This window comes from Budorcas taxicolor, chromosome 24 (assembly GCF_023091745.1).
Source record: "Budorcas taxicolor isolate Tak-1 chromosome 24, Takin1.1, whole genome shotgun sequence".
Classification (NCBI taxonomy): domain Eukaryota; kingdom Metazoa; phylum Chordata; class Mammalia; order Artiodactyla; family Bovidae; genus Budorcas; species Budorcas taxicolor.
In genome coordinates this window covers 28,179,245-28,193,251 of record NC_068933.1, presented here as the reverse complement: position 1 = coordinate 28,193,251, position 14,007 = coordinate 28,179,245, and the positions used below count along the sequence as shown (strand labels likewise).

The following is a 14,007-nucleotide window of genomic DNA, read 5'->3' as shown; positions in this document are numbered from 1 at the left end:
GTCTGAGGTCCCTTCTGCTCTAAGAAGACAGGAATCTTTCTTCACCTCACTTGTTTCTGCACTATCTATTGTTTCTCCATCATAAAGAGTATACAAGGGGGTACACATGTATTCAAAATGCAATGGCAGGTCTAAAGGAAGAGTTATCAGTATGTGAAGGGTGTTTATTTTATCTCTCCCTACCCCCCCCCCCCCCCCCCCGCAGTTTTTATCAATGCCCTAAGGCCATCCACATAAAGGCCATCCACACATCCTGTAAAAGGGTTGTGCTTTCTGCAAATGCAGCTTCCAGAGAAGCTTCTAGCTACTGCTTCCAGCAGGATGGCTGCTCCTAAGTCACTTCTGTATAGAAAGTCTGGTGTTGCCACCAGTAGTGGGTGATCTCAGTGTCCAGCTTCTAGAAGCCAGATATCATGGTCAGTTACTTTAGCTTCAAGAGCTCATCTCTTGGCTTCGTTTTTCGTTCTCAGAAGATGTCTCGTTAATTGCCTTTGGTTTGTGAAGAGAGCTACTTAATTTTTTTTACTTTTTTCTTTCACTTTCTTTTCCTCCCTTTCCCCTCCTTGTCACTTCTTACGATCACAGCAGCTATTGTTGAGCATTTACAACTTTTAAAATTAGGCTGATTTCGAGTTCGCTAATGTCTTAATGGAATTTAAAAAAATGACTTTATATATGCTGCCTTTGATCTTTCCAGCCATCTGTGCAGTTAAAATGCCTCTGCTTAAGCAACTTGGCATTTTTTATACCGTCTTGATTGTTCATACTTTTTGTAAATAATGTCATTGTTTCTTAGAAAACTGAGCTACAAGAAAAGTGGGTGGGAGGTACATGCCACTTCGGCATTTTTCCATTTGTAGCTTTCCACTAGTCCTTTGAAGAGGTGTACATTAAGATAGCACTGTGTGTGGTTCTTACTTCTGTTAGGAGCTTTACCACCACTCATTAATTCTCAGATTGAAAACCAAGTCACAGAAGAAAAAAATGACTTGGCTAGCATTGCAACTTAGTAACTATCAAGTTTCAAATCAAGGTCGGAATGTATTATGCATGTGATGTATGTATATATGAGTGCACATCCAAATTCTGTGTCCCGGAATAAATTAATACATAAGGTAGAGGAAGTCCCTCCATTAATTGAATTGCATGTTTCTATTTCAGAATTACTGGCTTGAGTTTGGAGTTTCACTTTAAATATGCTAATGAGTAAATTAATGTGCGTTTACATTTCTATAGCATGTGCTCCACTTTGTCTCAGCTCTGGGCTTCTAGAACTTTGTGGGAGTCATGTAAGCTCTCAGGAATCTTGTTCTAATGTGTTAGAAAAAAACAAAGAGGACAAAAATATTTCTACCATTTCTTTTGCCTGACATGATGTACTTTTTTTCTTCTGTTTTAAACTCTTATTTTACATTGCAGTATAGCCAGTTAACAATGTTGTGATAGTTCCAGGTGGACAGCAAAGGGACTCAGCCATACGTATACATGTATCCATTCTTCAAACTCCCCTCCTATCCAGGCTGCCAGGTAATACTGAGCAGAGTTCCCTGCTATACAGTGGGATCTTCAAATATGACATGCTGCACTTTAAAATCAACACATGAGGCCGAGTCCATTTTACCAGGTGCTGATAACTCCTAACAAGGACATATGCATTAAAATAAAATAATTAAGTTGCCTGAAAGCTACAAGTGTAAATACAACCATAAGTAAGAGATGTGTGTGTTTATCTTTTCTGCTGCAGCTGTTTAGCTTCCAGCTACGGTGCCTCACGCACATGCATTTTGAATGTGTACACAGAGTGAGAATTTGGCCCACTGTATGAAAATAAAGCAAAAGTATTTGGCATTCAGCTCTAAAAAATGTTGGAAGATTTTTTTTCGTTCTTCTCAAACGAGTGTTGCTTGGGGGAGATATATGACATGCCAATTAAAATGTAGACTTTTTCAACAGTTTTGACTTTTTCCCTTCAGAGCTTCGAGGCATCATGTCAGGTTCTCTGCTGCCAGTCACTTTTCCATAATTTTGCTATTTATTTCCTATGAGAGCTCTAACTGTGTTCTCATGCAGGTGCCTGTGGCAGCCTCCTGCTTCAGCCCTGTCAACAGGTGCTCCAGGAAACCAGATTGTTCTCAGGATACAACCAGACCCACATTGACATAGAAACCTCTGCTCCTTTCCAAACTGCTCACTGCCAGACATCACAGAATTTCACCAAAAAATAGATAGTAGGGAGGATTGGGGGATATCACTGAGCCCCACATAAGAAGGCAGGTCATCATTCATTAATTTATTTCATGAATATTAACAGCCCTTTCTTTGTCCCAGGAACTGCTCTAGGGGAAGGGCATATAAAAGTTAAAACAGATGCAAATTCTAAAAAAAGAAAATAAGCAAGTAAAGAAATGATCGAGATACTTTTGATGGAACTAGACAAAAAAAATTGAATTTAGGAGGCGTGGCAAGAGGCTGAATGGTCACTTTGGAGAGCAGGTTGGGAATGACCAGTCTGAGGAAGTTGTATGAAAGTTGAGGATTGAAGGTCAGGAAGGACGCAGATCAGGAAGGAGAGAATTCAAGTGCAGGATACGGGGAGTGCGGAGGTGCTGAGAGAGAAAATGCCTGATATGTTTGAGGAACAGAGGGGAGGTGGCAAGTTAGGAAGGTGTGACTGAGAGGGAGTATGTACGTCAGAAGGCAGAGCCTGGAGGGCTTCCTAGAACCAGAGTGAGAAGTTTGGATTTTGTTCTCAGGATAATCAAAGTGATTGGAAGATAGGATCTGAATCATTGTGCTACCAAAAATATATACATACATACATGAACACATAATACATATGTATAAACATACATACATGCTAAGTCATTTTAGTCATGTCTGACTCTGTGCGACCTTATGGACTGTAGCCCGCCAGCTGTCCATGGGATTCTCCAGGCAAGAATACTGGAGTAGGTTGCCATTTCCTTCCCCAGGGGATCTTCCCAACTCAGGAATCGAACCTGCGTCACTTATGTCTCCTGCATTGGCAGGCAGGTTCTTTACCACTAGTGCCACTTGGGATACATACAGACATAAATGGAATTGGAAGCACCAAGGTATCTAGAATGACATATTAGGATTGAAATTTCCAAATTCATATAGTTTTGGAGCAGATTATTAAGAATAATCTGGAGAGTGCCATGGCAGCCCACTCCAGTATTCTTGCCTGGACGATCCCATGGACAGAGCAGCCAGGCAGACTACAGTCCATAGGGTTGCAAAGAGTCTGACACGACTGAAGCAACTCAGCATGCATGCATTTAAGAACAGATATTCACACTGAGGGAGCTAGAATTGATACACATGTACCCCGGTGTTCATTGCAGCACTGTTTACAATAGTCAGGACATGGAAGCAACCTAGATATCCAAAGGCAGATGAATGGATAAGGAAGTTGTGGTACCTATATACAATGGAATATTACTCAGCTATTAAAAAGAACACATTTGAGTTACTTCTAATAAGGTGGATGAAACTGGAGCCTATTTTACAGAGTGAAGTAAGTCAGAAAGAAAAACACCAATACAGTATATTAACGCATATATATGGAGTGTAGAAGGACAGTAACGATGACCCTATATGCAAGAGAGCAAAACAGACACAGACGTAAAGAACAGACTTTTGGACTCTATGGGAGAAGACGAGGATGGGATGATATGAGAGATTACCACTGAAACATGTATATTACCGTACCTAAAATAGATGACCAGTGCAAGTTCAATGCATGAAGCAGAACACCCAAAGCTGGTGCTCTGGGACAACCCAGAGGGGTGGTGGGGAGGGAGCAGGGTGGGGCTTCAGGATGGGGGACACATGCGCATCCCTGGCTGATTCATGCTGATGTGTGGCAAAAGCCACCTCAATATTGTAAAGTAGTTAGCCTCCAATTAAAATAAATTAATTTAAAAAAAGAACAAGTATTCATAACAATGTCTGGAGGAAAGTGAGACTTGGCAATGAGACTGAAAATGGCTAATTTTGCAGCAGGGACCTCACCCCCATCCTCCACTCTGGCAGCAGAAAGAGAAGCATACATGCGAAGGTCCATTAGATGAAGAAGGACACTGTGCGGTCCACCGGACGCCAGCCTGGAAGAAGGAGGTCTCTGCCCTGCAGAACTCGCAGCGTCAGGCAGCTTGGGGGAGGAGTGGACCCACACGCCTAAAATATGGTCAGTAGTAATAAAAGTTGGTCAGAAGAAGTGCCCAATCTACTCTGTAGCAAACACACGGTTCTCATCCTTCCCTTCCCCCTCTCTTTACGATTTAATACTTGGCAAGAAAAGGGTCACTTGGCAATATTTATTAGCTCATTAACTGTAAGGGTCTTTGCTTTCAGGGGAGATATTTTTTATAACAATTCTATTCTTTTGTACAAGCTTCGCTGCAGGTGTAAATGGAATAACGAACACTAGCTCTCTCCTGGCACCCAAGAGCTGTAACTAAATATTACTTTTTCTCCAGCTGGTAAAAAGGAACATGATCAGACCGAGTCTGGCTTGGCTGACTTATATGAGGCCGACTAAGCAAAAAATCAGCATTCCCTGTGCATGGGCAGTGCTTGCAAGATGGTGAGCTCACTATCCCACTTCCACTGTTCAGACCCTTGCTCCCAAGAAAAGGGAATGGAAACAGAATTAATACACACTAAGGGCTTCCCTGGTGACTTAGATGGTAAAGAACCCGTCTGCAATGTGGGAGATGTGGGTTTGATCCCTGGGTTGCGAAGATCTCCTGGAGGAGAGCATGGCAACCCACTCCAGTGTTCTTGGCTGGAGAATTACCATGGACAGAGGAGCTTGGCGGGCTACAGTCCACAGGGTTGCAAGAGTCAAATACAGCTGAGCGACCAAGCATGCACACAAGGGCCAGATACTAGGACCTTTATATACACTGAAAAGTGAAGTGAAAGTATTAGTTGCTACATCGTGTCCAACTCTTTGTGGACTGACCAAATGGTACCCACTGACCAAAAAACACCAAAAAAAAAAAAAAAAAAAAAAAAAACCCATTCACCCCATTCATTTCCAGTGTTTTGCACAGACTCTTCTTGTGCCCCCCACCCTTGACTTGACTAACTCCTAATTCTCCTCTTAAACCTAATCTCGGGAGCTCCCTGGTGGCCTGCTGCTGCTGCTGCTGCTAAGTCGCTTCAGTCGTATCCGACTCTGTGTGACCCCACAGAAGGCAGCCCACCAGGCTCCCCCGTCCCTGGGATTCTCCAGGCAAGAACACTGGAGTGGGTTGCCATTTCCTTCTCCAATGCATGAAAGTGAAAAGTGAAAGTGAAGTCGCTCAGTCATGTCTGACTCTTAGCGACCCCATGGACTGCAGCCCACCAGGCTCCTCCGTCCATGGGATTTTCCAGGCAAGAGTGCTGGAGTGGGGTGCCATTGCCTTCTCCGCCCTGGTGGCCTAGTGGTTAGGATTCCGTGCTTTTGCTGCCATGCCCCAGGTATGATTCCTGATCACGGAGCAGTGAGATCCTGCAAGCCGTGGGCATGGCCGAGAAAAGAAAAAGAGAAACAACTCAAGTACCAACTTTTCTGGGAAAGTTACCTTCCCTCTCATAGCACCAAGTACAACTGTCATTGTTGTATGCGTTCCGCCCTGAGTTTGTCTGTCTAACTGCTAGTGTATTTACTCCTTGAAAGCAGAGATTTCCTGTTGCTTATCTGTGTTTTCTGTGCCTACTGGCTGCCATTTTACTGGGTTCCTGAGTTAGCTGTTGAAAGAATGAGTGAATCATGAGTTAATATGATGAGATTATTATTTACTAGGCACCTACAATGTGTAACAATATTTCATACCAGCTCTAAAGCTGGTTGCCACTGATCTGGTAATATTTGAATCCAAAACCTTGTTGTACAATGACAACAGTAGAATCCTCAGGGAAGACCTCAAAAACCAAATCAGTTTCTCCTTCTCTCCCGTTCTCTTTCCCTCCTTCTGCACCCCGCTACTCTCTCTCTCTCTCTCTCACACACACCTTTTCTCAGATCAGGGGAGCATGAAAGCATCCCATTGTTTTGCTATGGGGTGAACTTCTGAGGTTAATTGATGTAGGTCTCATTTGGAGTAGACATTATCCCTCCATCCGTTCAGTTCAGTTCAGTCGCTCAGTCGTGTCCGACTCTTTGTGACTCCATAAACCGCAGCACGCCAGGCCTCCCTGTCCACCACCAACTCCCGGAGTTTACCCACACGCATGTCCATTGAGGTGGTGATGCCATCCAACCATCTCATCCTCTGCTGCCCCCCTTCTCCTCCTACCCTCAATCTTTCCCAGCATCAGGGTCTTTTCAGATGATTCAGCCCTTCACATCAGGTGGCCAGTTATTAGAGTTTCAGGTTCAACATCAGTCCTTCCAATGAACACTCAAGAAAGATCTCGCTGTCTCTCCATGACATCCATCTTTAACCAAGGCCCTGTGAACTTTTAAAGAAAAATGCGAGCTTTTGGAGGAGAGGTTGGCCAGCCTTTGAGAACTGTCCCATAGGACCTGGAACTGAGAGCTCATATTCCTGTGAGTCGAGCAGATGGGTAGCAGAGTATGATTAACCATGACAGGCCAATTGGTTAAACTTTTCATCATTTTTGAGCTTCAAAGTTAATGCTTATTGAAAATGAATCCAGCCATTCCAGAAGGTGAGACTACAATATATTTAAATAGAATCATCACAGAATGTCAAAGCAGGAAGTCTTTCCAGGGTTTTGAAATAACTTGATTTTCTATGATAATTAATTGAATTCTCCACTTACCCTATTCCCTTTGAGTGGAAGTCTGTGGATTCAAATTTTTTTTAAACAATGAAAGCATTAAGGATTATTTAACTTTTCTCTACTAATGGGGGGGGCCCTCAGAAAAGGATAAGTCTGTTCTGCTTTATCCTGTCTTTATGATCAAAGTGGCGCTTATGAGTCCAGCTGAACAGAAGAGAAAATGACTTGTGATTCAGAGCCAGCCCTGCGATTGGTGGGGATGGTGTAAAGAAGAGAGTAAACAGGGTGCTGATGATATTAGAGAGACTGGCTTTTCAGGAGAAAGCATTCGTTTTACAGGTTTTGGGAGAATTTGCGAGATGGTTAATATTGGCAACCATAGCATGTTTTGTACAAGGAGGGCTTTGAACAGCAACTGACCAGATGCCAACAGACGTGAAAGGGGATAGTGCTTTGGATGTGAAGTGCTGTCCGTATTTGCACGGGGGCCAATCAGAAGAGTCCCTCTTGTTCAGTGGATGCTGAGGTCCAGCAGCTACAGTTTTACAAATTAGAGGTCCAGCAGCTAGTTTTACAAATTACCAGCCAGTAGTTTTTCCTTCGGAGCGTGCCTTAGATTACCTTTCAGGATTTTTTCTCTTCCTTTCTGAAGCAACGTGCCCTGTAGCCAGAACAACCTTCTGTCCCAGAATTTTGAGAACCGTTCTGATTTAAAATAATCTATCCTGTTGTGAGCCCCCCGCATGTTAGGTTGTATGACCAATTTGGGGTTCTGAAAGCGTGGTCACCATAGATTCAGCCATTTCAGCTGAACAATTGCATTCCATCAACTCTCAGACGATTCCATCATCCAGTGGTTGCCTTGGCACCCCCTCCGGCTTGGACCCCACGCGCTATTGTTCTTCAGGATCTGAAATGAGGAGAAAAAGAGGGCAATACTCTCTTACCATATTACAGAAATACTACTCCAATTTTTTAAGTGTGGACAAAGTATTTTTTTTTTTTTTGGCATACAATGCAAATTGTAGAAAAGTTAAAGGAAATACAACCAAGCAAACAAAAGGAAAACATCTCAAACCTACCAACCAGACATCATTCCCATTTTAATGTAGGTATATATAAACACATTTTAGATATCTTTTTTCGTAACAAAACATGCAGTCCTAATGACCATGTGTAGGTTCTTCACCCTATTTCTCATTTAGCGACGTCTTACAAACATCTTGGTATATCATGAAATGTGTATTTATGTCATCCTTATAATCACTGCCTAGTCCTCTGCAGTAAAAATATGTAATAAATTACCTTAAGCCCCTTGGATGTTGGTATTTTGATGTTTTGTTGTTATGCGCAGTGCTGAGAAAAGGCATGATTTTCTTCACGGAAAGTATTTGGGTCGTGATATGGGACTTGGTCCAGTGAGTCTGCAGATCTTCCTGGAAGCTGCCAGGAATGATAGCTTTGCTGTAATGTCTGATAGTCTGGTCATTTTATGCCCAAACACATCAATGACACACTAACGAATTCCACTTTAATCTTTATTATCATTTACCATTGGCTTCCCGTGTGTTTCTCAAGGATTCTCTGGTGTCCAGACCAACTTTGTTGATCATCACGTTGCCATTACGTTTTTGGCTGATGGGGCGAGCGTTGCTCTGAGGTCAGCCTATGGTTGCGTCTGTCTGGATCACATTTTCGGGTGATGCATCATACACCATGTCTGCTCCCTGGCTCCAACCAACAAGACTTTAAAGAGACTAAAAAAAAAAAGGCTCAGAAAGTTTCTTGGATATCAAACAGCTCTTATAAAAATAACATTTTTATGACTTAAAATGTAAATGAATCAGAAACATATGGATTAAATTTCCTTTGAAATACCCAAGGGCTTAGACACTGAAGGGAAGAGCACTTGCAAAATGAGTTAAATCGAGTTGTGCCAAAAATAGAACACTTGAAAAATTGTTGGGGAGGTTTTGCTGACCCTTAAGGTGCTCAGCGGCCTTCCAGTCTCTGTTTGAAAAGTCCTTCAATTTAAACTTTTGGGTCACTCAAGAGAAAGCACTGAGGGCAAATTCAATGGGTATCTGGCTCTCGAGGTAAAGAGTTGATATTAGAAAGTCAGATTTGGATCAAATGTACCTGAAACATGCCTGCCTTCTCCAGTATCTCGAAGTGTCCCCCTCCAGCTGTCATCCTGCCTGTCCAGTGTGACGGATGTTCCAACGGTACTCAGACTCTGTTGGGCAAAAGATTGATAGGACCTCTCTATCAAGTCCAAATTCACACTCTGTTCTTCCCTTCCTTTCTCTGCCTGTCACTCCAGTCTTTTCTTCCTCCTGTCCCTGAGGTCAGGAAGAGTAGATGCAGAGCCTAAGAAGGGGATTCTTGGGTGAGTGATTTACTGAGCAAATATTCCCTGGAGAAATCTGTAAGGAAGTGAGGGAAATGATAGGGTGGGGGCAGAAGGTAAGGTAAAGATGTGGGTACGGCTGGCACCTAGTCTCAGTCAGGTTCCTCAGGGAGCTCTGAAGCCTGAACGGCTCCACTGAGTTGTCCAGAGTTTCCATATTTGGAATCTTGAGGTTCCAACCTCAGGTGATCTTGAGGTGCCCTATCAGTCAGTCATTAGCATCAGCTGCCCCTGGAGTGAGGATGCGACGTCCCTGGAGTTGAGAGTGGGGCAGCTCCCATGCCTCTGCTGTGGGCAGTCCTTGAAGACATTTCTCCAGGCAAGAGTAAAACTGTGGGTCTTAGTGGGCCACACCCAATGCATCGACGTAGTTTCACATAAAAGGGATCTGGTGGGGATTAGTGGTGTCCACCATATCCCTCTTCTTAGAGCTTCAAAGACATCTTTAAATTCGCTCTCTCCAGCTTCCCAAATATTCAGATTCTTTCATTTTTTTATTTGCAGTTTTTTTCTTGCCTTTATCTTCTTTGCATATTTCCCACTGCAGTCATGCTCATCTAGACTTCATCATCCTCAAAGCTAGATTTCCTTCCTCATGTCTCAGCTGAGTCCCCAGCTTTAGAATATCCCCTAGTCCAGGTCTTCTCACAGATGGCTGGATTACTGTTATCCTCCAAAGACCAGTTTCAAATGTTGAAGGATCAATTGTGGTTCTTAAATATCTATGGAAACGTGTCTCGGTTGTGTTTTTTTAAGATGAAGGATATGTTAAGATCATGGTGTACTCTTTGGAACCCCATTCAATGGTAATGTAGTAACTTTAATGAAAAATTTGCAATATCTTGTTTTATAATAAAGTAGGTTATATGGAAGAGTAAAGTTTAAGAAAAATTATTGGAAGATAGAATCTATCAATTAAGCTTTAATTTTACCTATGTGTAATAATATGTAAGACCCTTAGACCTGCTAAATTACTTCAGTTGTGTCCAACTCTTTGTAACCTTATGAACTGTAGCCCACCAGGCTCCTCTGTCCATGGGATTCTCCAGGCAAGAATATGCGAGTGAGTTACCATGCCCTCCTCCAGGGGATCTTCTCGATCCAGGGATTAAAACCTCATCCCCTGTGTCTCCTGCATTGGCAGGTGAATCCTTTACCACTAGCATCACCTGGGAAACCTGTTTAAGATTGTATTTAAACCCAAATCAGGTTATTATATTAGTGTCTTGCATATATTTCTTACCAGCATGTTGACAATAAAACCCAGTCTTGTTCAAATTCTTTTCCAAATTAGATTGCTACATAACATTGAGCAGAGTTCCTGGTACTGTACAGTGATCCTTGGTGGTTGTCCATTTTGAATATAGCAGCGTGTACATGAATAGATGCATATGTATCAGTCCAGTTCAGTCACTCAGTTGTGTTTGACTCTTTGCAACCCCATGGACTTCAGCATGCCAGGCTTCCCTGTCCATCATCAGCTCCTAGAGTTTACTCAAACTCACGTCCATTGAGTCGGTGATGCCATCCAACCATCTCATCCTCTGTCATCCCCTTCTCCTCCTGCCTTCAGTCTTTTCCAGCATCAGGGTCTTTTCAAATGAATCAGCTCTTCACATCAGGTGGCCAAAGTATTGTGTTTCAGCTTCAGCATCGGTCCTTCCAACAAATATTCAGGACTGATTTCCCTTAGGATGGACTGATTTGATCTCCTTATAGTCCAAGGGACTCTCCAGAGTCTTCTCCAAAACACAGTTCAGAAGCATCAATTCTTCAGTGCTCAGCTTTCTTAGTCCAACTCTCACGTCCATATATGACTACTGGAAAAACCATAGCCTTGACTAGACGGACATTTGTTGGCAAAGTAATGTCTCTGCTTTTGAATATGCTGTCTAGACTGGTCATAGCTTTTCTTTCAAGGAGCAAGCATCTTTTTATTTCATGGCTGCAGTCACCATCTGCAGTGATTTTGGAGCCCCCCAAAATAAAGTATCTCACTGTTTTCATTGTTTCCCCATTTATTTGCCATGAAGTGATGGGACCAGATGCCATGATCTTAGTTTTCTGAATGCTGAGTTTTAAGCCAACTTTTTCACTCTCCTCTTTCATCAAGAGGCTCTTTAGTTCTTCACTTTCTGCTGTAAGGGTGGTGTCATCTGCATATCTGACGTTATTGATATTTCTCCTGGCAATCTTGATTCCAGCTTGTGTTCATCCAGCCCATCATTTCACATGATGTACTCTGCATATAAGGTAAATTAGCAGGGTGATAATATGCAGCCTTGATGTACTCCTTTCCTGATTTGGAAGTCTGTTTTTCCATGTCCAGTTCTAACTGTTGCTTTTTGACTTGTATACAGATTACTCAGGAGACAGGTAATGGTGGTCTGGTATTCCTATCTCTTAAAGAATTTTCCACAGTTTATTGTGATTCACACAGTCAAAGGCTTTGGCATAGTCAATAAAGCAGAAGTAGACGTGTTTCTGGAACTCTCTTGCTTTTTCCACGATCCAGCAGATGTTGGCAATTTGATCTCTGGTTCTGCATATGTATAACTGAAATGTTGCTAACACAACATTGTTAATCAACTATACTCCAATATAAAATAAAAAGTTAAAAAAAAAAAAAGTCTTTACATTGGTTTGGAAACACACCACAGACCTGCCATGCCCGTGTTTCCAAATGGCTCCATCTGCTGCCCAACACATGCTTCCAGCACGTGGGCTTCCTTAATTCCCTTAGTCTAACCACGTTCATGCCTCAGGGTCTTTGCATCTGCTGTCTTCTCTTATCTGGAAAGGTCTCCTCCTGCTGCTCCCCCTACCCCATCACCCTGCATCACTAGGTCCATTTTTAGGCCTCAGTTTAAATGTTTCTTTCTCTGAAAGTCATTTCCTCACTGCCTCATTCATTCATTCATTCAACAAGCATTTATTGAACACCTACTCTTCTAGGACCTTCTAGTCCCAGAAGAAAAAGACAAAGACAACCATCATTGTAGAAAGGCAATAGTCCTTGACCTCATAGAACTTACATAAAGCAGAGAAAGAGAAACCAAAATAAGTAAGTGAATTATATGTGTATATGTGTGAGAAAATAAAGATGAGAAGGAAATAAGTGCTGGAGAGGAATGATTGCTAGTTTTACTCAAGAGGTCAGAAACAGCCTCTTAAAAAGAGGATCTTTCTTGGAGCGAAAACCTGAAATAGCTCCAACAATCCCACTCTTTATTCTGCATTTCAGTCTTTTGTGTTATGTCCCTCCTCAGAGCTACTTATTAAAATAGATAATTTCCCCCCTTTTTTCCTTGGTCTGTTTCCCCCACTAGGCTGTAAATTTAATTAGGACAGAAGCAGTCTGTCTTGTTCACTGTTATAGTCCCAGCCTATAACACTGTACCTGGTACCTAAAAAGTATTCAGTATCCATTTATACAAGGCATATGTGAAGTTATTACTGAATCAAATATTAGAAATCAGTTACTTTTGAAAGCAACCTATCATACTGAAATGAAATGAATTGCCATGTGTGAAAGATTGCATAATGACAAGAGCTAAGAAAGGCAAAATGAAGTGTAATAAATTGAACCGTAATGCGCTCTCATACTTTTAAAATAGAGATGGAGCATAAATAAAAGAGAAACACTTTCATTACCATCTCAGCAGTGTTGTGCCTTCCATCATCCTGCGACAGAAGCCAAGAACAGAGTCATGTTCCACTTCTGAACCTCTGACCTCTTTTATCTCCCCACTATCCCACCCTTCCTCCAAACATAAAAGAAAGAGAAGGCGTCCACACCAGATCTTCCAGGTCTATCTCACTTTTCCCAATGAATGCCAAAGATACTGAGAAGATAAAGACTGAATGTGTACAGTGATTCATTTAGACCATTTTGGGTATGGATGGGGATGAAACCAATCAGACTGCTTGTACATTGTTAAACAGTCAACAGTCTGAATTACAAAATCACCCATAGATCTGGCAAGAGGAGTGCTTGCAGTGGTCCCTGCGCTTCAGAGAGCCTCACTCTGCTCTCTTAGTTGAACTCCTTCTGATGGGGCAGGGTCTTTGGGCTAAGAAGACCTGTTCATACAGTGACCATCTCTGGGTGCTAGGATCTCAGAATTCTTTGCCCAAGCACTTCCTGGGCCCGTGCTCCCAAAGAGCAGAAGGCAAAGCTGACATGCCTATCCCTACACCCAAGGAACCATGACCAAAGATTGGATACTTGTGGGGAGTGTACAGAGCTGGGTGGCTTGAGTGTCCACATGGACACTCATAAGGTCCCTTCCAGCACAGGATGGAGCCAATGCGGGAAAAGGGAGAAGGGATGCAGGCTGCGGTCCAGGTCTTGGGCAGGAGGAGACTGGCTCTCTCATTGCTGCCACTGGCGGACTTAGGATTCTGAGGAATCTGGGAATTCTCTACATCTGAATCTGACCTTCTAATCTTGACAGTGTAACATCAGTAGAAGATCAGTGGAAGATCAGGGATTCCGTGTGGGTCAGGGTGGCTTGACTTGGATTGAGAGCCTTGAAGCTCATGGCATGTAAGTGTCTCCATTTGTGCCAGCCTCAGGCAAAGATGCCTAATACCTTTCAAAATTTTTCCCCACACTTGTCATGGACTAAGAGGGAAACTTTGTGCAGTCTGGTAGCAACTCAATGTAAGGGTGCCACAGACCGAATATTTGTTGAATTCTCATTTCCCAGTGGGATGGTATTTGGGGGTGGGATCTTTGGGAGGTAATTAGGTCATGAGGGTGGAGCCCTCTTGAATGGGATTGCTGCCCTTATAAGCAGTAATGTGAGAATAACAGCAAGAAGGTGCAAACC

At 42.7% G+C, this 14,007-nt stretch overlaps 1 pseudogene; it reads right to left on the bottom strand.

Moving 5' to 3' along the window:
* LOC128068261 (calpain small subunit 1-like) overlaps nucleotides 1–14,007 on the bottom strand; it is a 189,696-nt pseudogene that overhangs the window by 16,540 nt on the left and 159,149 nt on the right.